This window comes from Otolemur garnettii, unplaced genomic scaffold, assembly GCF_000181295.1.
Source record: "Otolemur garnettii isolate 467f Iridium unplaced genomic scaffold, OtoGar3 scaffold00004, whole genome shotgun sequence".
Taxonomy (NCBI): Eukaryota; Metazoa; Chordata; class Mammalia; order Primates; family Galagidae; genus Otolemur; species Otolemur garnettii.
Window position 1 is genome coordinate 32,690,223 of NW_003852399.1, and position 20,747 is coordinate 32,710,969.

Below are 20,747 nucleotides of genomic sequence, written 5' to 3' on the forward strand. Positions count from 1 at the left end.
GAAATTAAATAAGTCCTAATATAGCCTATTAGAAAAAAAACTAATGGTAATATTGAAGCATATGACCCCACTTCCTTTAAATCACAGAGATGTTTCAATGGCAAGGGCTTGATTTCTTTTTTATCTGGACCAGAGCTGTTCAGTAATACTTTCTATGGTGATTAGGCTGTTCAAAAAATGATCTAGATTTGTGTTGTCTGACACAGTAGCCATTAGTCACTCATACTGCTGAGCACTTGAGACTGACTACCTGTAGTACAACTGAGGAACTGAACTTTTAATCTGATTTACATTTAATTAATTTAATTAGCCAAATGTGGTTACAGCACCAGTCACATACATTGAGGCTGGTGGGTTCAAACCCAGCCCGGGCCAGCTAAAACAATGACATCTGCAACAAAAAAAATGGCCAGGCATTTTGGCAGGCGCCTGTAGTCCCAGCTACTTGGGAGGTGGAGGTAAAAGAATCCCTTAAACCCAAGAGTTGGAGGTTGCTGTGAGCTGTGATGCCACAGCACTCTACTGAGGGTGAAATGGTGAGACTCTGTCTCAAAAAATAAAAAATAAAATAAAATAAAATGAAATAAATGACCAAATGTGACTAGTGGCTATTGTATTGGGCAGCACAGAGCTAGATTGTCTCTGTATTTCACAAATGAACGTAGAAACACCTGAGGACTCTGTTGTAGTAGGTAGGTCCCCAGGGGTCCCTAAAAAGCCCATGCTCTTTCCATGTATGAGACTCAGAGAGGTGAAAACTTTGCCCAGGTCTTCTAATGACAAATGCTTTATCAGTGATGTTAGCACAATGGCAGAGGAAGGAAAACAACCCTCTTCCATGATAAGTAGGGCCCCACCCCGTCCTGCACCTCCCAGCTGACCTGAGACTGCATGGGAGACAGGCCCTGGGACCTCACTAGAGCTGAAACTTCTCACTGTGTGGATAATGCTAGCACTTGAGGGAGGAATGAGTAAGGAGAAACAGGGCAATATCCAGATGTGCTCTCATTTCTCATGTAAGCTTTCATCTAAGTTTGCAGAAAGAGGGTGGAGACAAATCATAAGATAGTACTTTAACTAGAAACTCTCTGTGTCATCAAGAGCCTTTAGAAGCAACCAGACTGGATTTAAATCCTGACTTTCTCAGTTCGCACGTGCAAGACCCCAGCTGAACCATTTATGCTCCTTAAATAGTGAGTTATTGCAACTGAAGTAGTCTTCATGTCATGGTGTTTTAGTGAGTGTTAAGTGGAACAACGTCTGTTCAGGACTTAGCTGAAGTGCCCAACATGGGGTAAGCGCTTTCTAAATGTCCACAGCCATCATCATGGGGTAATGGTGTGAGTGATAAAGAACACAAACCACGGTGATGATTCTCTAACAACTTTCCACATCGGGGTCCTCACTAGCATCTTTTCAGTATGAAATTTGGCTGAAACTTTGGATGAAGTTCCTCTCCATATATTACTCAGTTTCAGATGAGGTAATTACAGATCCCTGATCAGAAAGATGAGCATCTGCCTGGCACTATAACTGCTGCTCACTGTTGGGAGCATTCTTTTCATTTTCCAGGTATGTTAAGGGTCTTGCCAGTAGGGTTTGAACTTAACCTTGATCTGGAGTCTATCTTACTTTCCAGACCTTGTGCTGGCCACTGAGGATATATTAATGAACAAAAACACAGTCTACAGCTACCCTCATGGAGCTTAGAGTCTAAAGATGATGCCTGATGACTAAGTATGTGGGATATTTGGGGGCCTTGTATACAGGGTACTTGTCATTTAAAAAAAAAATAACCTTCTCATAAGGACAGCACTATTGATGGAAGCCTATAGGTATGTGCACATAGTTTGGAAGATCATTATTTGATTGGATGCTGAAATCCCTCTTTAGTTTGTATTCTCTTCATGCAAAAGGAAAATTTCTATGTTCATGTAAAATAACCTAATGGCTGGATTCAGGTATAATGGCATATTTCTATCCATTAGTGGAAGGAGGAAATATTATCCCATCTCTGAGTACTATAAATTTTCAGCTCATTTTATCCAGACTTGTCTATAATACTTACTGCAAAACAGAATGAAAGCATCTTAGTATATAAACATTAGGAAGCAGGGTCCTCAGCATCAATTATCTCATGAGTTAGAGTAGCTATTGACAATTATTCCTTTTGCAGGCATTAATATGATATCCATGCTACACTGGACATGAATTTGGAAGCACTGAGGCTGCTTAGTTCTTAGGGAGAAGGCTCTTTTCAGTAGCCTAAGAGTAGTAGAGCTCTGCACATTTACATGATTGCAAAAAAAATCCTTTTAATGGAATCCTGCTTCTCATTTTCAAAAAATGCTGTGTTGGGACTGTGGTAAAAAATCAAGGAATCAATGAGCTTACGAAATGAGTCTTTCATGCCTTATGGTCTATTCAGACATATTTCCATTGTAGGTGATGGATGTTTCAATTCATTTTGGTTCCTTTATTTTTACTTTAGCAGATACTTATTGAGTCACAAGTCCCATAAGGTATCCTTGATAATAGTACACATTTACATGAATTATGTCTTTTCACCATTCTTCTGAGATAGGTACTATTTTTGTTGCTGTTTTTTCAGATGAGGATACCAAGAGTCAGGAGTTAGTTACATTGACATGCCCCAGATTAAGTTGCCAGGAAAGGGCAGACTTGGATTGCAGGCAGGTATATTTGACCGCAAAACCCATTCTTTACATTACTGTACCTCAGGACATGATTGGGTGGTTAACTTTCTTATTGTCCTTGCAATGTTTTATCCAAAATGAGCTCTCAATATACTGGTCAATTATATGTGTGAGAATCTGCTGCAGGGTGGGGGTGGGAGAGTCTAGCTTTAATTCCAATGACAATTTCTTTTCAGTACCTACATGACCTGGTTGACAGCTGTCATTTGCCTATGCCTTTGAAATTCAGGTAAACTGGCTTAGAGTCAGCAACTTTTACATCCTTATTATTATCACTTCAGATCCCCAGGCTTCCTTCTCCTGCTTCCTTCTCCAGGTTCTGTGTCTGAGCTGACTTGGTACAAAATTTAGCCCCTGCAAGTGTCCACAAGACATCTAACCTGACAATATCGCACTGCACAGTTAACAACATTTGGCAGGTGTCCTGTGAGCTGTTGGCCCTCAGTGTCACTTTCTCCTTCCACTGTTCTCTGTCCCAGACACCCAAAATCACATGCACATTCTGAGTCTTCTAAAAGTTCCAGCTTCATCCCTCACCAGGTACCTTTTTCTTGCAGTTGGTCCATGAAGAGTCGTCCACTCTCTAATTTTCTTCCATCACAACTCTGGTGAGTAAAACCTCTACAGTTTTACACTAATAGGTGCTTAATGATTTTAGGTACATTCTCATGTAATCCTTGCAATTAGATGTTAGTATCTTCATTTCATGATGAAAAAACAGACACAGAGCAGTTGTGACCTGTCCAAAGTCCCGTTGTCACTGGGGCAGCTGTGCTGGGAAGTTTAGCCGTCTCCCCAGACCCTGGTGCTTTTCCCACTCAGCCCTGCCTCCCCGGTCTGTCTGAGGTATGCAGCAGAGACAGAGAAAGGGGATTCTTCCTCAGCTGACCAATGCTGGGCTTTGACATTTTGGGTAAGATGATTTGCTGCAAAGAACTGTTCTGAGCATTGCAGGGTATCTGGGGTCCCTGGGTTCCATCCGCTAAATGCTGGTGGCATTCTTGATTCACTGTAGCAACAAATGAAATAGCCTTAAGCATGCTCAAAGGCCACCTTTTGGGTAGGAAAGCTGTGTCCTCTGTGGAGAAGAATAGGTCACCTTTAGAGCTCTGTGGACTAAAGCTTTTTTAAATTTTATTTTGTTTTATTTTGTTTTGAGACAGGGTCTGTTGCCTGGGCTAAAGTGCTGTGGCATCAGTTTAGCTCACAGCAACCTCAAATTCTTGGGTTCAGACTAGCCTCCCACATAGCTGGGAGTACAGGTACGAGCCACCAAGCCTGGCTAATTTTTCTGTTTTTCATAGAGATGGAGTCATGCTCTTGCTTAGGCTGGTCTCAAACTCCAAAGTTCAAGTGATCCTCCCACCTCAGCCTCCCAAAGGAACTGGTAAATCTTTTTTTCCATACTAAGGTCCTCATTTTCAACCTAATTAATAACCAAAAGGTAATATTAATATAGCACTCTCCATTTAATGTTAAAATCGCAACCTGTCACAAAATAGTCAGGGAAGAAGAGAATGGTGATAAGAAAAGTACAGTCCTCCTCTCTGCCCATATAACACATGGGGCTCTGTGGAAGGCTCAGGTTACAAGGTCCTTCTCACCCCGAATTTAGGATGTGGGTAGAATCCAAGACAGAAGAGAAAACAAGGCCAGGAAGTGGTTCACTGGGAAATAGCAGGAAGGGTGGAACCATCATTGGGGTGGGGAGGTCACTAGGCAGGGCAGAAGGGGGTCTGGATAGGTTGCAAGTAGTTGTGCAATCTTGAGTGGTGTTCTCTTGACATGGAGAATGAAAGACTTGGATCAGGGGATGGCCCAGAGTCTTCTCAGCCTTGCTTTTCAGTTAGAGACCTTGGGAGATCAGAAGTAACCGGCTATTTTGTTTACTGATATTTCTTAATACTTTGGTTGTTGTGTACAGTTTAGCCTGCTAATGATTTCCATATTTCTCAGCTGCTTCATCCTGAATTATCTTTAGCCCTCAGGAGGAAGAATAGTCAAAGCCCACAATTTGATTCTGTTCAGAAACCATGACTCTTGGGCCCAGGCTCAGGGCCTGTGCTGTCCTATTTATTCCTGCTGGCAAGTCACAAGCTCTGGGTTAGGGAGATACATGCTCTTAAGTGTTAGTAGAGTCAGATGTGCTCAGTGAAAACAGTCTGGCTGACTCACAACAGATTCCCAGCCCTCTTGGCTGTCCTCCAGAAATCATGTCTGCTAGGATTTCTGCAGCAGATCTGATAGCTGCTGACTTAGAGAACTTGTTAGTCACTTGTGAATTCATGGTGATGGTCTTAATTCCAGACACAAATTCCCATTGACAATAAGAGACCAGAAATTTACAGAAAATGCATCGAAAGCTTATCTGTGAACTATGTGTGGGGGTGGGGAGAGAGAGAGGAAAGAGGGAATGAGAGAAAAAGGAAGAAAGAAAGAGAAGAGCAGAAAGAAGATAAGAAAAAGGGAGAGATAAAGAGATATTGTGTGCATGAAATAAAAATAACTGATGTTGGTAGGGCTGGGCACTGTGGCTCACACCTGTAATCCCAGAATTCTGGGAGGCCAAGGTGGGTGGATTGCTTGAACTCATGAGTTCAAGACCAGACTGAGCAAGAGCAAGACCCTATCTCTGAAAAATAGCCAGGCATTGTGAAGGATGCCTGTAGTCTCAGCTACTTAGGAGGCTGAGGCAAGAGGATCACTTGAGCATAAGAGTTTGAGGTTGCTGTGAGCTATGGCACCACAGCAGTGTACCAGGGGCAAGAAAGTGAGACTCTGTCTCAAAAAAAAAAAAAAAAAAAAAGAAAAGAAAAGAAAAAAAAAGTCTAAAAACAACTTAATGTTGGTAGATACTGGATAACCTCTTCAGCAGTTCTCAACCTGTGGGTTGTGACCCCTTTTTAACAATGAAAACACATTGTGGCATTAGGAAGGTTGAGAACCACTGTAAGTCTAAATGGAATGTTTTGTAAAGATGGCTATGTTGGGAAATAAATCGGGCTAGAACGATGATCTCTAATGATTTTCCTAACATAGAACATAACCTCATCAGACATTCTCCCAAAGCTAATGTATAATTCTCTACCAAAAGGCCAATGTATAACTTCTGAAAATTGAGAGAAACAGGGTAGGCAGACGGAAGACGTAGCAAAGCTGATACAAGTTAGCAACATTTACAGATTGGTTTCATTTCTTTGTGTTGTAGAATATCAGGTAAACTTTTAAAGTAGATGATCAGATTATTTATTTTCTAAGGATTTGTTAAAGCATATATGGCTTTTTGTTTTCATTTGTTCCAAACATATTTTATAGAGGCTTATTCTATTCCAGATAACATGCACAGACTAATTTTCTTTTTATGCATTTGTACGTGAGTTTATGATGTACAGGGTAATTTGTGGAGCTAGGAGGATAGATGAGAACTGGTTAGTTTAATATCTTTTGAAGATTTGCTGCTTGTTTGCTAAATGGCCATTCCGAAGGAGTGGAGGGAAATAATGTTACTACCTAATGATTGGTGGGGCCTAGTGCAAAATGAACACTTGTTCAAAACTTAGTGAGAATTCTGAGATGACAGTATCAGAGCATTAAAGCAGGCATGGAGCCCCTCTAAGTGTGCGGTTCTGGGTAACTTCACAGGACTTCACGTATCTATGAAGCACTCTTGGTCACTGTACATAACCCCCTGAACCTCAGCTATATCTTTAAGTTGGGAATGTGCTATCAACCTTGTGGATGATTGTGAAGAAAAAAACTTGAAGTGTTATTGTGTGACAGGGTTTGCTAAGCATATTAGGCCCACCTTAGGTCCTTAATAAATAATACTAAAATGTAAGAGTAAGTTGCATTAATGGCATAAGTGAGAATTTATTTGGAGGACTTTTTATATCAAGAGTATTTTTTCATTTTTGGTTGGAGAATCATCTCATTAAGTAATCTTTTTAATTTTGACCTCAATTTTTCTTTTCAAAATGATAGTCCTCTATTAATTCCTTGTTCCCAAGAATAAGAAGTTGGTTGCAGGCCACATGTGTGCCATGCATCAATCTCTAGGTAGAAAATACATGAAATGTAGAGCAATGCTTGACTCACATGCTTACTCACCTTAAAATATTTGCAGTCATAAAAATGTCTGCAAATGATACTTTCAAACTTGAGTAGAATTTCGTTTTCACAGAGTATCAGAGATAGACTGGGTTTCAGGATCTCAAGTTTAAAATGCTATAGTTACTTGAGCCTTTGGAAGAATGTTTTATACTAAAAGCAGAAATCGTATATGTCTCTTTAACAGTGAAAATGATTTAAGCTCACTTCTCATCTTCAAACCCCCAAAACACCTTTGAGAAGAAGCAATAATAATAATCTTAAAGTCACAAATGGCATTTTAAAAGTACTAAGTTAATAAAAACATAAAACAGAACCAATGATTTTCTGAAAAAAATTCTTTTGCAGTATTTTCCTTACCCGGAAATTAGAGTTGTTGAGAATTCATGGTTGTATAGTTTAAAAGTAAATTATCCATTATATCCTCATTTTTCCACTGAAGTTATCAAGATAGTGTTTCAGTCAAAATAACTGAAAATCAAATATTTTATTCAGATTTAATTAGTAGAGATAAAAGGGTATAAACCCGATATGGTGACTGTATTTTTTTCCTCTTCTTATAAAATTATTCCTTCTCTTTTTCTCTAGTAATTTAATGTTTCCAAGTTATCTCTGGAGCAAGGTGTCACATGTTCCTATGGTGGTATCACACCTAATTCTTAATGGTACTGTCAAAACCTGATCAAGACTCCACATACCTATCTCTGTCCAGGAGAGTCCCAAAGATGAATAACTCCATGAAGCTCGTCCTGAGGATTTAGAAGAACTTCCTACCCAGTTCATGGAGACTCAGATGCTCTTAATAAAATGTCAGAGGCGGGGCGGCGCTTGTGGCTCAAAGGAGTAGGGCACCAGTCCCAAATGCTGGAGGTGGCAGGTTCAAACTAAGGTGACCAGATTTTAACATTGGTAAAGTGGACACCATTGGGCGGGGGGAAGGGCCGGGGGTTGGGGCCTGACAACAATGCAAACTTTGATAAGCAGTTCTCCATAATCAGTTCTCAACAATTATTTGTTATTATTAAAGTTTAACATTATAAAATTAACAAAAATAATATAAAATGCATATCCTGGCAAAATAGCCACATGGCAGCCAAAAACTGTATATTCCCTTCCTGTTCCTCTGTGTTCCCTAGCTTGTCATGCATTCCTTCCAAAAATTGGGGCTTTTTAAAAACACCACAGGACAAATTGTTAAAAATCAGGACTGCCCTGCCAAAAGCAGGACGTCTGGTCACCTTACTCTGGTGGCGTGGGGGGGTGGGGAGCGCTACTTGTTTGTTCCAGACAGTTTGGCTCCTTCTGAGCTAATTGTCCTTGCCTAGAAGCAAGGGAGGGAGCCAGTCTCCTTCTGATACCTTGCCCAGGAGGGGAGTAGGGAGTTTACATTAGCCTTTTCATTTCCAAATGAAGTTACATTAACCTCTTCATTCCCAAATGGAGTTTCAGCAGCCATGTATTCCCTTCTCATTCTCCCTCTGTTCCCTAGCTTGTCATGCATTTGTTCTAAAAATCGAGACTTTTTAAAAATGCTGTGGGACATGGGACAAATTGTTAAAAATTGGGACTGTCCCTACAAAAGCGGACATCTGGTCACCTTAGTTCAAACCCAGCCCTGGCCAAAAACTGCAATAAATAAATAAATAAATACATAAAATGTCAGAGGCACTAATCTTGAAAACTTCTGGATAGATGAGGACTTGCTACCTCTGTGCAGGGCTGGGGGCCGTATGACCAGCCCTGTATCCTTTAAGTGGTTAACTAAAAAAGATCTGACCTGGAATAGACCAAAGGGCATTACACATTCTGATCTCCATCAGAAAGATTTGTCAGAGCTTAGCCCCAGGTTGTTTACTGAAGCTTTCTAGGACCCCAAAGCCTGTCTTCTCAGGTAGTGATTTCTCGTTCTGTTCCCCACTTTCCCTTTATCTCTGCCAGTGGTTTGTGGCCTTTCATGCCCGGCCTCCCCTGCACTATGATACCTGTGGGTGTTATACCCACGCCTGCCCCACAGAGCTGGCAGTCTTCACCTCATGCCAGATCCACCGACCTGCCCTCCCTCCACTGCAGCGATCCTGGCCATTTCCCCTCTGACTTGTGAGAACTCCCTCCTCTGCACACCTGGCCTGGTGGATTCTTCCCGAGGGATATTATGTGTTTGGATTGTGTTTCCTTCCAAGTTTGTATATTCAAGAACCAATTCCTGGGGCCTCAGAATGAGGCCTTTTTGGAGATAGGGTCTTTGTAGTGATAGTCCAATTAGAATGAGCTCAGAGGTTGGGCCTTAATCCAGCAAGAGTAGAGCCCTTATGAAAGGGGGAGTTCAGAGGAAGACTCAGACAGGGAGAACTCCATGTGAACACGAGGATTCCATCCTCAAATTGAAGGGCGAGTCCTGCAGCAGGTCCTTCCTCACAGCCCTCAGGAAGAACTAATCTTACTAACACCTTAATTTGACACTTCCGGCCTCCAGAACTGTGAAAGCATAAATTTCTGTTGCTCAAGCCACCCACTTTGCAGCACTGTGTCACAGCTTTTTTAGCAAACACATATAGCACCCCTTCCGGTAAAGCTCTCAGCTCCTTTCCTTGGGCCTTCCAGGGTATTTAGAGCCCATGAGGTGCAGCCATACCTCCCATGCTTGAGAGCACGCCACCATCCCTGTGAGAAGGTTCACTCTGTGTCCACAGCACGTGACGTTCTGAAGTGCCTTTGGCCTGTGCCTGGCAGGTCTTCCTGATTTCTTGGGACTAGCATTTCTGTTTCTGGCCTGACAAGGTCCCCATCTCTAGTTATGTGTCTAACCCGGTCTTCTCTTTGAGTTGAGTACAAAGTAGTCATTCAGTCCCACCAGACCATCTTGTTCTCCCTTCACCGACTTCCTCCCAGCTGGAGTGAGTGAAAGTCAGCCAGCCCTCAAATCCCCTCCAGTGAGGACAGTTGCCAACGTCTGGCTCTGCTGCTTCATCATGGAGGGTGACAGTGGGCCAGTCAGGCCATTAGGGCCACAAATCAAATGTAGCCAATCCCTCGCAGTCAGATGCAATATTGTTTCCTCTGCCCTCCCTACGAGCAAGTGGTCAGAGCCATAATTACTCCTGATGGCGGGTGGCAGGTCTACATCACATCTTGACATTAGCTTTTAGCTATTTTTTTTATAGCTGCCAGCGTGCTCAGTCAAATACCTGTCTGTCATCACAATCAGACAGGTCTTAATGTCCCTGCATTATAGAGGAGGACCTTGGCTCCCTTCCAGCCCGTTTATTATGGTCCCAGCGTAGCATTTTATCACACATGCCTTACGCATAGCCTCCTCTCCACCACCACGGAAATCTTCCAAGTTGGCAGCTTTAGTGTCTACTGCCATTAATCTTCACTAGGCTGGGATCATGGGGCAAAGGATGATTTATTGCAATTACCTGTTACAGTGCGGAGCTCAGGTGAGCTGGGCTCAGATGCATTTACTGGGCTCCCTTCCATTTCCCCACAGCCAAGGAGCAAAATGTGTCTGCTTTGTTTCTAGGTATATTTACTTTTATTCAGCCCATCAAATGTTAGTTAATTAACAAGGAAGTGGAGAAATAGATTTAGATAGTATTAGGGTTGTGTCTAGACATGGCGAAGCCCGGCTGTTCAAAGCCAGCACTGACACTGACATTTGACAGTGCATTTAATTTCTCTGTTTTTCCCACATTTTAAGAAACATCCAAAGGAAATTCGAAATTGCACTTGCCTGACACTTTCTGCACCATCTGTTCCAGGTGATTAAAACCTATCTGCATATAATGTTGTGTTTCATTTCCAATTTCTCACTCCCTGGGATGGCAAGGAGCAGTGGGGGAAGTTGGGATAATGTGAGCTTGGGTTCTGCTAGTGAGGGAGAAAAGGGTTGGTGGGGAGAATGGAAGGGAGAAGAATGCTCTGTGGTAAAGCTCTTTGCAACAGAAGTCAGAAAATGGCCCATCATTTTCCCGTGACCGGCTCCGATGGCAGCTTCTTCCTAAAAAGCCACAACACTCTCTTGGCCTTAGCCTGGTGAAGAAGTGACGATTGTCAGGATAGACTAATGAAATTAAAAAGTTACTTTATATTGAATTTAGTATCTGCTTCCTTCTCAGGTTTGATGTAATCTGTAGGAGACACTATTTGGTGTCCTTATTATAAAAACGATAAATCATTTGTCTCCAACGGGATGGTGGGGACTCAATGATCCTGAAAGGATTCTCTCTCAGTTCTTATAGTTCAAACCAAAGCCCAGTCTGGGTTCGTGACCTCCTAAGGAGACAGTAGAGTTAGGGAGCAAATGTCCCTTCCCCCAATTCCCAGATGAGGTGGATGTAACCTTGACTTCTATCCCTATCTTCTCTCACACTGTCTTGTTGTCCTCCAACTTTGCCATAAAAGTCTTTGTGGGGGACCGCTGGGAATGGGGACCTTGGGACTCTGCTCCCCCTGCCCCTACCCCATGCACCAGCATTGGTGGAGACCCATTTCCCTGCATCCTGTCTCCAACATGGGCTGTCTGGGATTTCACAGGAGCCTGCAGTTTGCCAGTAAGACCCAGATTTAGCAGAAACTCCATTTTGCTGTTTTTTTTTTTTTTTTTCCTGGTTCTGCATTTCAGTCTCAGAATTCTAGTGCAGAGAGTATATCCCTCAGGACATATGTGGGGGAAAAAGAGGGCCTCTTTGAACACATCTGTGCCCAAGGATGACTGCTTGGCAAACTTGTATCAGCAAACTTTAAATTGTATGCAAAGCCTTTTCTTTCACAGGTTATTGGGATGTGGTAGTTGGAGAGAGCTAAATTCCCTAATTAGGGATTGCTAATTAGTTAGGGATTATGGAAAAGACAACTAAGGCTTGGAGAAGTTTCTGTCTTAATCACAGGAAGTTAAGTAATTTGCCTACTTATATAGTTAGCAGATAGGAAGGTCCGCTATTGACCTTCCAAAATAGGTTTTTACAGGGACAGGTGGAGTAGGCTGCTTCCAGAATGGATCCCAGTGATCACCATCTTCTGGTATTTATTTCCTCACATAATCTCCTTGTGTGTGGGCTGGAGCTAGGGACTGGCTTCTGATGAATAGAATATGGTGCTAGTGATAGGCTATCCATTCTAAGATCAGATTGTAAAAGGCTGTGACTGCCATGACCCATCCCCACTGCTCTGATGAAGCCAGCTGCTGTGTTTTGAGCTGCCCCTTCTAGAGGCCCACAGGGACAAGGAGCTCTGGCCAACAGATGCTCTGATTGGTCCCTGGCCAACAGCCAAGGAGGAGCCAGGGAGGGTCTCTTCTCAACAGCCCCTCTGACTAAAGGCCTGGGAGAAGCAGAATCCTGCCAACAACATCCGTCAACCACATGGGCTTGGAAGCAAATCCTTCTCCATCTGAGCGCTGGAACAGCGACAGCCCCAGCTGGCACCTTGACTGCAACCCTGGGAGATACCCTGAGCCAGAGCATCTAACTTAGCTATGCCCAGAGTTCCAACCCACAGAAACTGTGAGTAGTACATTTTCTTCTAAGCCATTATATTGTGGGGCACTCTTTAAAATTCCAGATTAATATGAGGGCACAGATGATTAAGTTACATCATTTGCATTTGTTAGGTAGAGTCCAAGCTGTAGTTGAGCCCTTCACCCCGGGGGTGTGTCATATACCCTTACATTGTGCCTGTTAGGTGAGAGCACACAAGTCCCCTCTCTCTGTCCCCCAGTTTCCCCTTCACTCCTCCCTCTCTCCTCCCCTCTCTCCTCCCCTCTCTCCTCCCCTCTCCCCTGCTACTTGAATTTAATTGTTTTTCTCTTATGTGGGCATGTAGTTCATCTACTGGTTTCATATTAACATTGAATACTTTTGGTTACTTTTGGTTACTTTGGTTACTTGTTTTTCTATTCTTGTGATACTTTATTAAGGAAAATGTTCTTCAGCTCCATCCAGGTTAAAACAAAGATTAAAAAGCCTCCATCTTTTTTATGGCTGAATAGTATTCCAGAGTATACATATACCACATTTTAGCAATCCATGCATGTTGATGGGCACTTGGGTTGATTCCACGTGTTTCTGATTGTGAATTGAGTTGTGGGACATTTGGTTGTATGGCCATAGATAACTACTGAAACAAGGAAAACTTAAACACGCAGGAGTCTTTCTATAATCCTGTTTGCTATAGAGGGAAATTTAGAGAAAGGTTCATTTGATTTGGAATCCTGGGACAAGTACTTCAAGGAGATCAATGAAGAGGTAGTAATCAAAGTATTTTAAAGTCTAGATGGCACGGACACCCCTGTGCAGGAGGCATGTGGCACAGCCAGATCCTGGCTCTTTACTTGTGAACTGGGGAGGGCTGTTCACAAGGTGGCTGGGGGGGAAGGGGTGGGGTACCCTGCAAGCACATGGGAGGCTCAGGGAAGAGGTTAATTAACGAGTTGGATGCGTGTGTCCATAGTGTAACCCTCAGCCTGCCTCCCTTCTAGATATCAGCCCTGGGCCGGTTCACGGGAGCTCATTTCAGATAGTATTACCTGAATCAGACCTTGGGGGTAGGGTGTTTGGGGAGGTAGGAATAGCTTTTACTGAAGAGATAGTCTTGGGCTCCGGTGTCCCAAAGGCCACAACCAGCTGTTTGTTTATCATAAAGTGTCTATTGTAAGCGCAAAGACTTTGGAGAACATGCCCTCCCACAGCTGGAAGCCCAGGTTTTGCTCTGACATCCTTTCTCTATTTTCATGCATTAGTGAATGTAATTCTGCAACGGGCAGGAGCCCGGGCAAAGGCAGGTCTTTTAAACATTCAGCTGCGTGCTTGAACTGGGGAAATCACAGCTGCTCCTTGCTTTTGATAATGCCAGGAAAATTGGTAAATAAATAAATAACTAGGGCCCAGGGTTCATTTACTAACTACCCCAATATGTGCAAGCAAGCCGCATCAGGCACATCAAAGGAAAATAAAAGCATAATTTAGTAATAACACGGTCTCCTGCAGCCTCCTGCTTAACTCAAGTGTTAAGTTAAAAGAGGTAAATCAGGGGTTTTGAAACACAGTTTTATACTTAGTCTTCTGTTTCTTTCTTTCTTTCTTTTTTTTTTTTTAAAGAATAGAATCTGGGACCACTTCCTGTGTTAGCAGGATCTGGCACAGTTTTCCCTTCTGTGAAAGGGGAAACTCGTTAATAATTATTCCTTATTTACCCTTCAGCTAGGAAATTTCCCTGCTTGTAAGAAGTGTGCCATGTTTGCAAATATTCAAGGGACTTATAATATCCCCCATATCAGGGGTTGGTTTTCTGTAGGGTGTGGCAGAAACAGTGCAGGCCTCATGCCCCAAGGAAACTCATTAGCAAGGGAGGGAGGAGACAGTAGCACCTGTCCTAGATTGTTTATCTATTCCCAGCGACATCCAGGCCCTCGGCCATCTGATGCTGGAGCACAAACCACACAGGGACGGCAGTGGGACTGCCAGGGTCAGCCTTTATCTCTGGTGTTATTGTATCATCGGCCTCTGTGCAAGGTTGCTCCCCACTTGCTGTCCTCCAGGTCCATAAGCCCCCTGCAGAGTTTGCTCCCCTGCCCCTCCCCCGGCAAACCTTCCCAGACAGGCCTTCCCTGACTGCTCACACTCCTGCCACACACGGGTTCCTGCTGGCGGTGCCACAGCCCTCTGCCTTTGCTCTTTGTGTCCTGATTTTTCACTCCTTGTTCCTTATTCGCTACTGAGTCTTTCGCTTCCAGTTTGCTACATGGTTCAATATTGAAAACTGTTCCCTCCAAACCTGCTCCCAACTAAAACGATGTCTTTCTAGCCACATGTCCTTCAATGAATTCCCCCTGCCATGCAGAGACACTTGGGCTCTGCAGTCAAGCTTCCTGGGTTCAAATACCAGAGACCTTCCCGTTTATAGCCGTGTCATCTCAGGCAAATCACTTTAATTGCTGAGCCTTGGCTACTTGTGGTTAAGCTAGATACTTCTTCAAGCCTTTGTTTTTTTCTTAAAGTGGGAATGCTTAACTCATGAGTTTGTTGTGAGGATTAAATGACCTGCATATGCAAAATGTTTCATGTGCCGAGTGGCCACATGGAAAGCTCTCTATAATTGGTATGCACATATATGGTTTAATACTAGCTTGCTACTGCTGATTTTTTTAAACATTAGTTGATTTTATTCTCTTAACTTCTCTACTAGGTAAGTACCTTATACCCTCTTGTACAAGTTATAGAAGACATACAACTTGTCCAAGTCCATACTTCTATTGAAAGAGGTCTGCATTAAGTTTGAATTCTCAACCTGACTCCCGCCTTTCTTAAAATGATGAATGATGCACTCACTCACTCTCTCTTTCACTCTTCATCTGGGCAAGAGCTGATGAAGTGTTTATGTTTCAAATGGCTCATCCACACAAAGGGATAAATAGAGAGAGTAGAGAAGTCAACACAGGTGTAATGAGGCAGATCATCGGCTGTTGAAGCTGTTGATAGCGACTCTCCCAGATGTCAACAAAACAGGCTCTTAAATAGAGAGGATGCTGGTGGAAAACTTGAAAGCCAGCCACACCTCGGAAGATCAAGATTCATGGCTGATGAGGGGAGCAACCGTGTAATTAATGCAACTTATGAATTAATAAGAATTTACATTTCGATTTAGAATCTATCTGATACCTGTATAGGTTCGTGAGGAGTTGTTTTAATGCTTCACCCATTTGGAGAGAACACACTGTAAAGGTCACATCTTTAAGGCACTCAGAACCCATCACTCCCCCGCTCCCTTTCTTCTTCCTATTTCTATTACAGAGATGTTGCTATGCTTTCGTCTTACGGGGGATCCCTGTAAGTTTCATGTTTTCCACATATTCTCTTAGTGATCCGAAGAACAGAGAAAATTCCATGTATTTTTCTTGGATTATATCGGAGGTGACTGCTTGAGGGGTATGACCACATCTTGACAACACTAGTTTATTCTACTATGCTCTACAGTTGATTAAGCATCTGAGGTCCCTCTGGGCAAGCTACTCTTGAGCTTGGTTTTGTCATAGAAAAAAATGAGCAACTCCCAAATTTAAAATCTCTTTCAAGATTGTGCTGGGCTGCAAAAGAAATGTGCAAACCAACCGAGAATGAAGGAATAACAAAAGTAAAGACAAAAAGCAAGATTGCTGAATAAAGAGGTCAACACTCCGAGATAATGAGAAGTTGTGCCAGATCATAAGCTATTTGGATTACTTGGTCTTTGTTGGGCTACGGATAGTTTTGAAAATAATTTCAGTTTCATTGCTGTTAACTACAGATGGGGAGATTCTCTATGAAAATCTAGATTTCCACTTTTGCTCAAAACCCAGGGAGTTCTGGCAACAACGGACCTGTATGTTCATGGGTACTAATCAGCTAGGGCTGAGTAACAGCCCCTTCGAGGTGAGGCTGCCCAGTTTCACCCAGTCCACAGTGGGACAGTAGGCATTGCTTCCTGGTTCTCAGTATGAGTGCATTTACCAATATACTTTATTGTTTTCCTTATACCTTATTGTTTTTTCTTTCTTTCTTTTTTTTTCTATAATCAAGGACCTTTAATATCTGGGAAGCTTCCCTCTTTCAGGTGAGGGTGCTGAGTAAGCCAGTGAGCCTGTCCACCCCCTGCCCTTGAGAAGCTGGGCTGGGCCAGGGGCTAAGCCACAAGAAAAGGCAAATGGCACCCAACAGGCTTCCTGTTGCCACCCTGAGGCCTGCCTTGGGGCCAGGCCACCAGCAGCACCCTTGGTGAGCTGGGGCCCTCAGGGGAGTAGCCCAGCTCGCATCTGGAAGGCCAGGCTGTCCCCTCGGTTGGCTTGCTTGTTGATCTCTCTGTGTCATTCTTTGGTTACAATTTCCTCTAAGACCTCACCATCTCCCTTGATGAACCTGGTTCTTCCTGTCTCAGGGTCCACCACCTTGCGGATGACACTCTGATGGGCATCCTACTCCTCCTTGGTCATGGGCTGCATGGCCTGAATGAGGGACTTCTGCTTGCCCATCAGCACTGGCCCATCCTCTTCCTCCCCAGCTGATGTGTGCCACTGGTCCAGTGAGGGGCCAGGCAGAGCCTCGGCCTGCTGTGCTTCTGTCTTTTCCTTGTCTTTCTTCTTTAGCTTCTTCCTTTTCTTTTTCTTCTTCCTCTTCTTGTCTTTGTGCTTCCCATGCTTCTTCCGGCCATTGCTGGAGGAAGGGCTGCAACTCCACGAGTGCTTCCGAGAGCTGACGTGAGCCATAGCACCGCTAGCTGTAGGAGGAAAGATGAGCTTAATCCAAGGCCCCTTTTGGGCGGCCCGCAGAGTGAGCTCCAAGGGCCACTCTATGGGGCCTGGCCCTTGGGACGCCTAAGACCTGTCGCCACCCTCGAGGACCCTAGCTCCTCTTCCACTCCAGATCCTATTCAGTGGCTGTTTTTTCTTATACTACATTATTTTTCTTATATTTCTTTTGTGCTTGACTCATGTACTTTACTATAGGCTTGTTAATTTGTGATCTCTGCTCTAGATGAATGCCTACACACACACATATGTGTGTGTGTATATACCATTCTGATTATGCAGAATGATACATATTTATCATTCAGAAGTTTAAAGTTGTCATATTTAAGCAGGAAGAAGATCCATCCTAAGAGAGATTACTTACTTGATCTGATGCCAGTGACTCCAGATACCATTTGGGTCTATCCAGTTTAGTAATCTTTTCTGAACACCTGAAAGGGTTCTTATAATTTGGGACTCAGTGAGGACAACTATATGTTAGTGCAGAAAACTGAACATGGTATTTGCTAGATAGTTCACTTGGATTTTTATGTCTCTGTTGTCACCCTTACGGCTTTATGCCTGGTGTTGTAATGGCACAGCACATCTCATGTAGCCCTGTGACAATATTGTGATAACTGTAATAATGTTAATATTGACCAACATCCTATAGATGAGAAAACTAAGGAATTGGTAGCACTAATGATTGCTCACATTGCCCAACTTGCAAGGGACAGAACCACGATTCCAAGCCAGCTGCCCAACTCAAGTGCCCACTTTCCTAACCACCACCACCTTCCTTGCCTGCTGTCTGCAGGGAGGAGAGACTGATGTCACCTCCTTGGCACAGGCAATCTCCTCAGGTGGAGAATCTGTGAAGAGTGAAATGGGTATCCAGTGCACCTACTAGGGGCTGCTGTGTGAAAGGTGCAGACTAGAAGTGCATGTGTCTTCCCTGGGAAATCTGACTATGCATAGTCACTTACTGAGTCTGCTGCCCTGCTGCCCTGCTGCCCCTGGCAGTGAGAAGCTAACCTTGGCTGTGTTTCCAGCGGCTTTCTGCATTGCCATCAGCAGTCATGGTAGATTAGACCCTGGAGAAGACAAGCAGTAGATGCCTTGGTCCTTGCAGGACTTGAATATCACACTGAATGAAAATATTATCTGGTGGCTTGAATAACATCTAGTGGCAGTTTCTGTTTTGTGGAGTGATAACTTGACCACCTCTACCATGAAGTTCACTGAGAATGCGGGGCTGCCGGCACCACTGGCATTGCTGATTAGGAGCAGTTGCGCTTTGGTGGAGGGTACATCATCTCCTGCGTTTTAGTCACTTTGTGCCATAGTGCAGGCCAAACTAATCGACAGATGGCTTATTTGAGATGTGCTTAACTACCATTGTCTGTGTCCTGTAAATGTGGGCGGCTTCACACCTTGTATTGCTGGACTAAGAACCAATGTATCACTGTGATTAAGGACATTATCTTGGGGGTTGATACTCTAGCTTTAGATATCTTGGGTTTAAACTCTAGCTTTAACAGCTGGTGACTTTGGGCTTGTTAATAAACTCCAAGTGTCAGGCTTGCCATTTATAACATAAGGACCAATATAAATACCAACTCTATGGGATTGTGCTAATGATTAAATAAGATGATTTAAAAAATTACTCAGTACACTGTCTGGGTATATAGTAAATACTCTAATTTTATTTTAAATGTGGTTAGGAGCAGCTGGAAAAAATTTGTGGGTCTGTTTTATGGTACCTTCTCAAGATCTGTTAAACCATGCATTTTTATTCCAGCTCACCCTTAATAGTTAATGTGGTCAAATTAATAATTTTAGGGGGAAAAAGAAATACTTATACATTAAACCAACTTGTGAAGCACATCTTGATTTCAGATACAAAGCTACGAAAAAAATGATAGCTTCATATAATGTGATTTATCAAGTCTGAGCTGTACCTGGTCAAAAGGACTTGGCTTTGTTATTCTTCTAAATGTTGTATCCAAAGAAATGAGCCCAAGACTTTGTCCTTGTGGTTTCGCTCATGAGGTCTTCACTGTGCCTTGGCACGAGAATACCTCCTGTTTGTGGGCACTTGGGCAAGTTACTTTCGCTGCCTAAGCCTCATTTTCCTATCCATAAAATGGGACACAACCCATCTCATCATTGAAAATTAAATGAGACCACATAGACAAGTCACCCGCCCTTCCGCCTTCCACAGAAAAGGAGCTCAATGTATTCTTGTTTGCTTGCACTTGCTTTCACACAACAGACTGCGTGCTACATGAATTAGAGCTAAATGACTTGTACATAAAGGAGGTGGCATGGGATGACATGGAACATTTCTGAATAAAAAAAAATTAGACCGCTGAGAATTCGCAGCCTGTGCATTTAGCCAGCACTCATTGTGTAATGAGCACCAACGTGACAAGCTGGCTGCGACGCTCCCAAATTAATTCAGATTAATTATGTTACTTGATGGGGGGTAACTTAGAGAATATGGCTCTGGAAAGGTCTACCTGGGGTCAGCAGAAAAGGGGTCCTCTGACGAATCAGTGATTGTTTGGGGGCCCTAGGGGCCAAAGCAAACAGGAGAAACAGCATTCTTATTCCTCTGGAAAAGTCAGACTTTTCATTTATTTGTTCAACTATTATTTTTAAAAGTACTTCGGCTATGGTCTAAATCTGTCCCCCCACAATCCATATGTGAACACTGACTTGTTAAGAGGTGGGATCTTTAGGGAGTGATTAGGTCATGAGGATGGAACACTGAGGAGTGGGATTTGTGCTTTTATGAGGGAGATGGGAGGAAGCCGTTCACCCCTTTTCACCAGCAAGACACAGCAAGAAAGTAGTACCGTTGTTGAAGCAGAGAGAAAGCCCTTACCAGATACTGGGTAAAAAGAAGACTATGAATCTGCTGGCACCTTGATCTTGGATTCCTCGGCCTCTAGCATTGTAAGCAATAAGTTCTGTTATTTACAAGTTAGCCAATCTAAGTTGTCATAGGAGCCTGAATGAACTAAGCCCTCTGTGTGCCAAGGCACTGTACTGGGCTGGGTACACGCTGGTGGATAAAAGAGACATGTGACTTTTGTCTTGTGGAGCTTAGAATCTAAAGGGCCAGACAGACAAAAAACCAAGAAATGAAGTAAGAATAGTATTATAGTTTGGGATAAGGGTCATGAAGGAAAAAAGCAGGACCCCGGGAATAACGAGAAAAAGTGGGGTGGTCAAGGAAAGCTTCTCAGTGGGGCTGACACCTTCTTCCCACTGCTGGAAGAAATCAGCCATTCCAGGCACAGAGAAAAGCGTTCTTGCCGAGGGAACAATGTGTGAGACGCCTTGAGATGGGAAAGGCTTGGCCTGCTTTCACGCTCGGGAATGACCTGGACAGAGGCCACCAAGTAGGAGGACAGTGGCCAAAGGGACAGTCTCCTCCCAAACAATAAGTAATTAGCTTATTACTCCAGTAATATGCTGAGGCGGATCCACAAGAATAATCATCATATGATCAAAATACTCGGACTTCTGGGGAGAACATGCAGGAAATGAGGGAGGCCAGGAGGAGGTCCAGGGGACGGATCACCTTTTTCTCCTCGGGGGGCTGCACATTATCGTCCGCGTGTGTCACCTGTGCTGTGACTCAGGGCACGCTCGGC

The 20,747-nt window shown here is 43.4% G+C and overlaps 1 pseudogene; it reads right to left on the reverse strand.

Annotated features, from left to right (window-relative positions):
• Window positions 1-16,587: 16,587 nt before the first annotated feature.
• Window positions 16,588-17,061, reverse strand: LOC100961585 (annotated as a pseudogene).
• Between the last annotated feature and the right edge of the window lie 3,686 nt (window positions 17,062-20,747).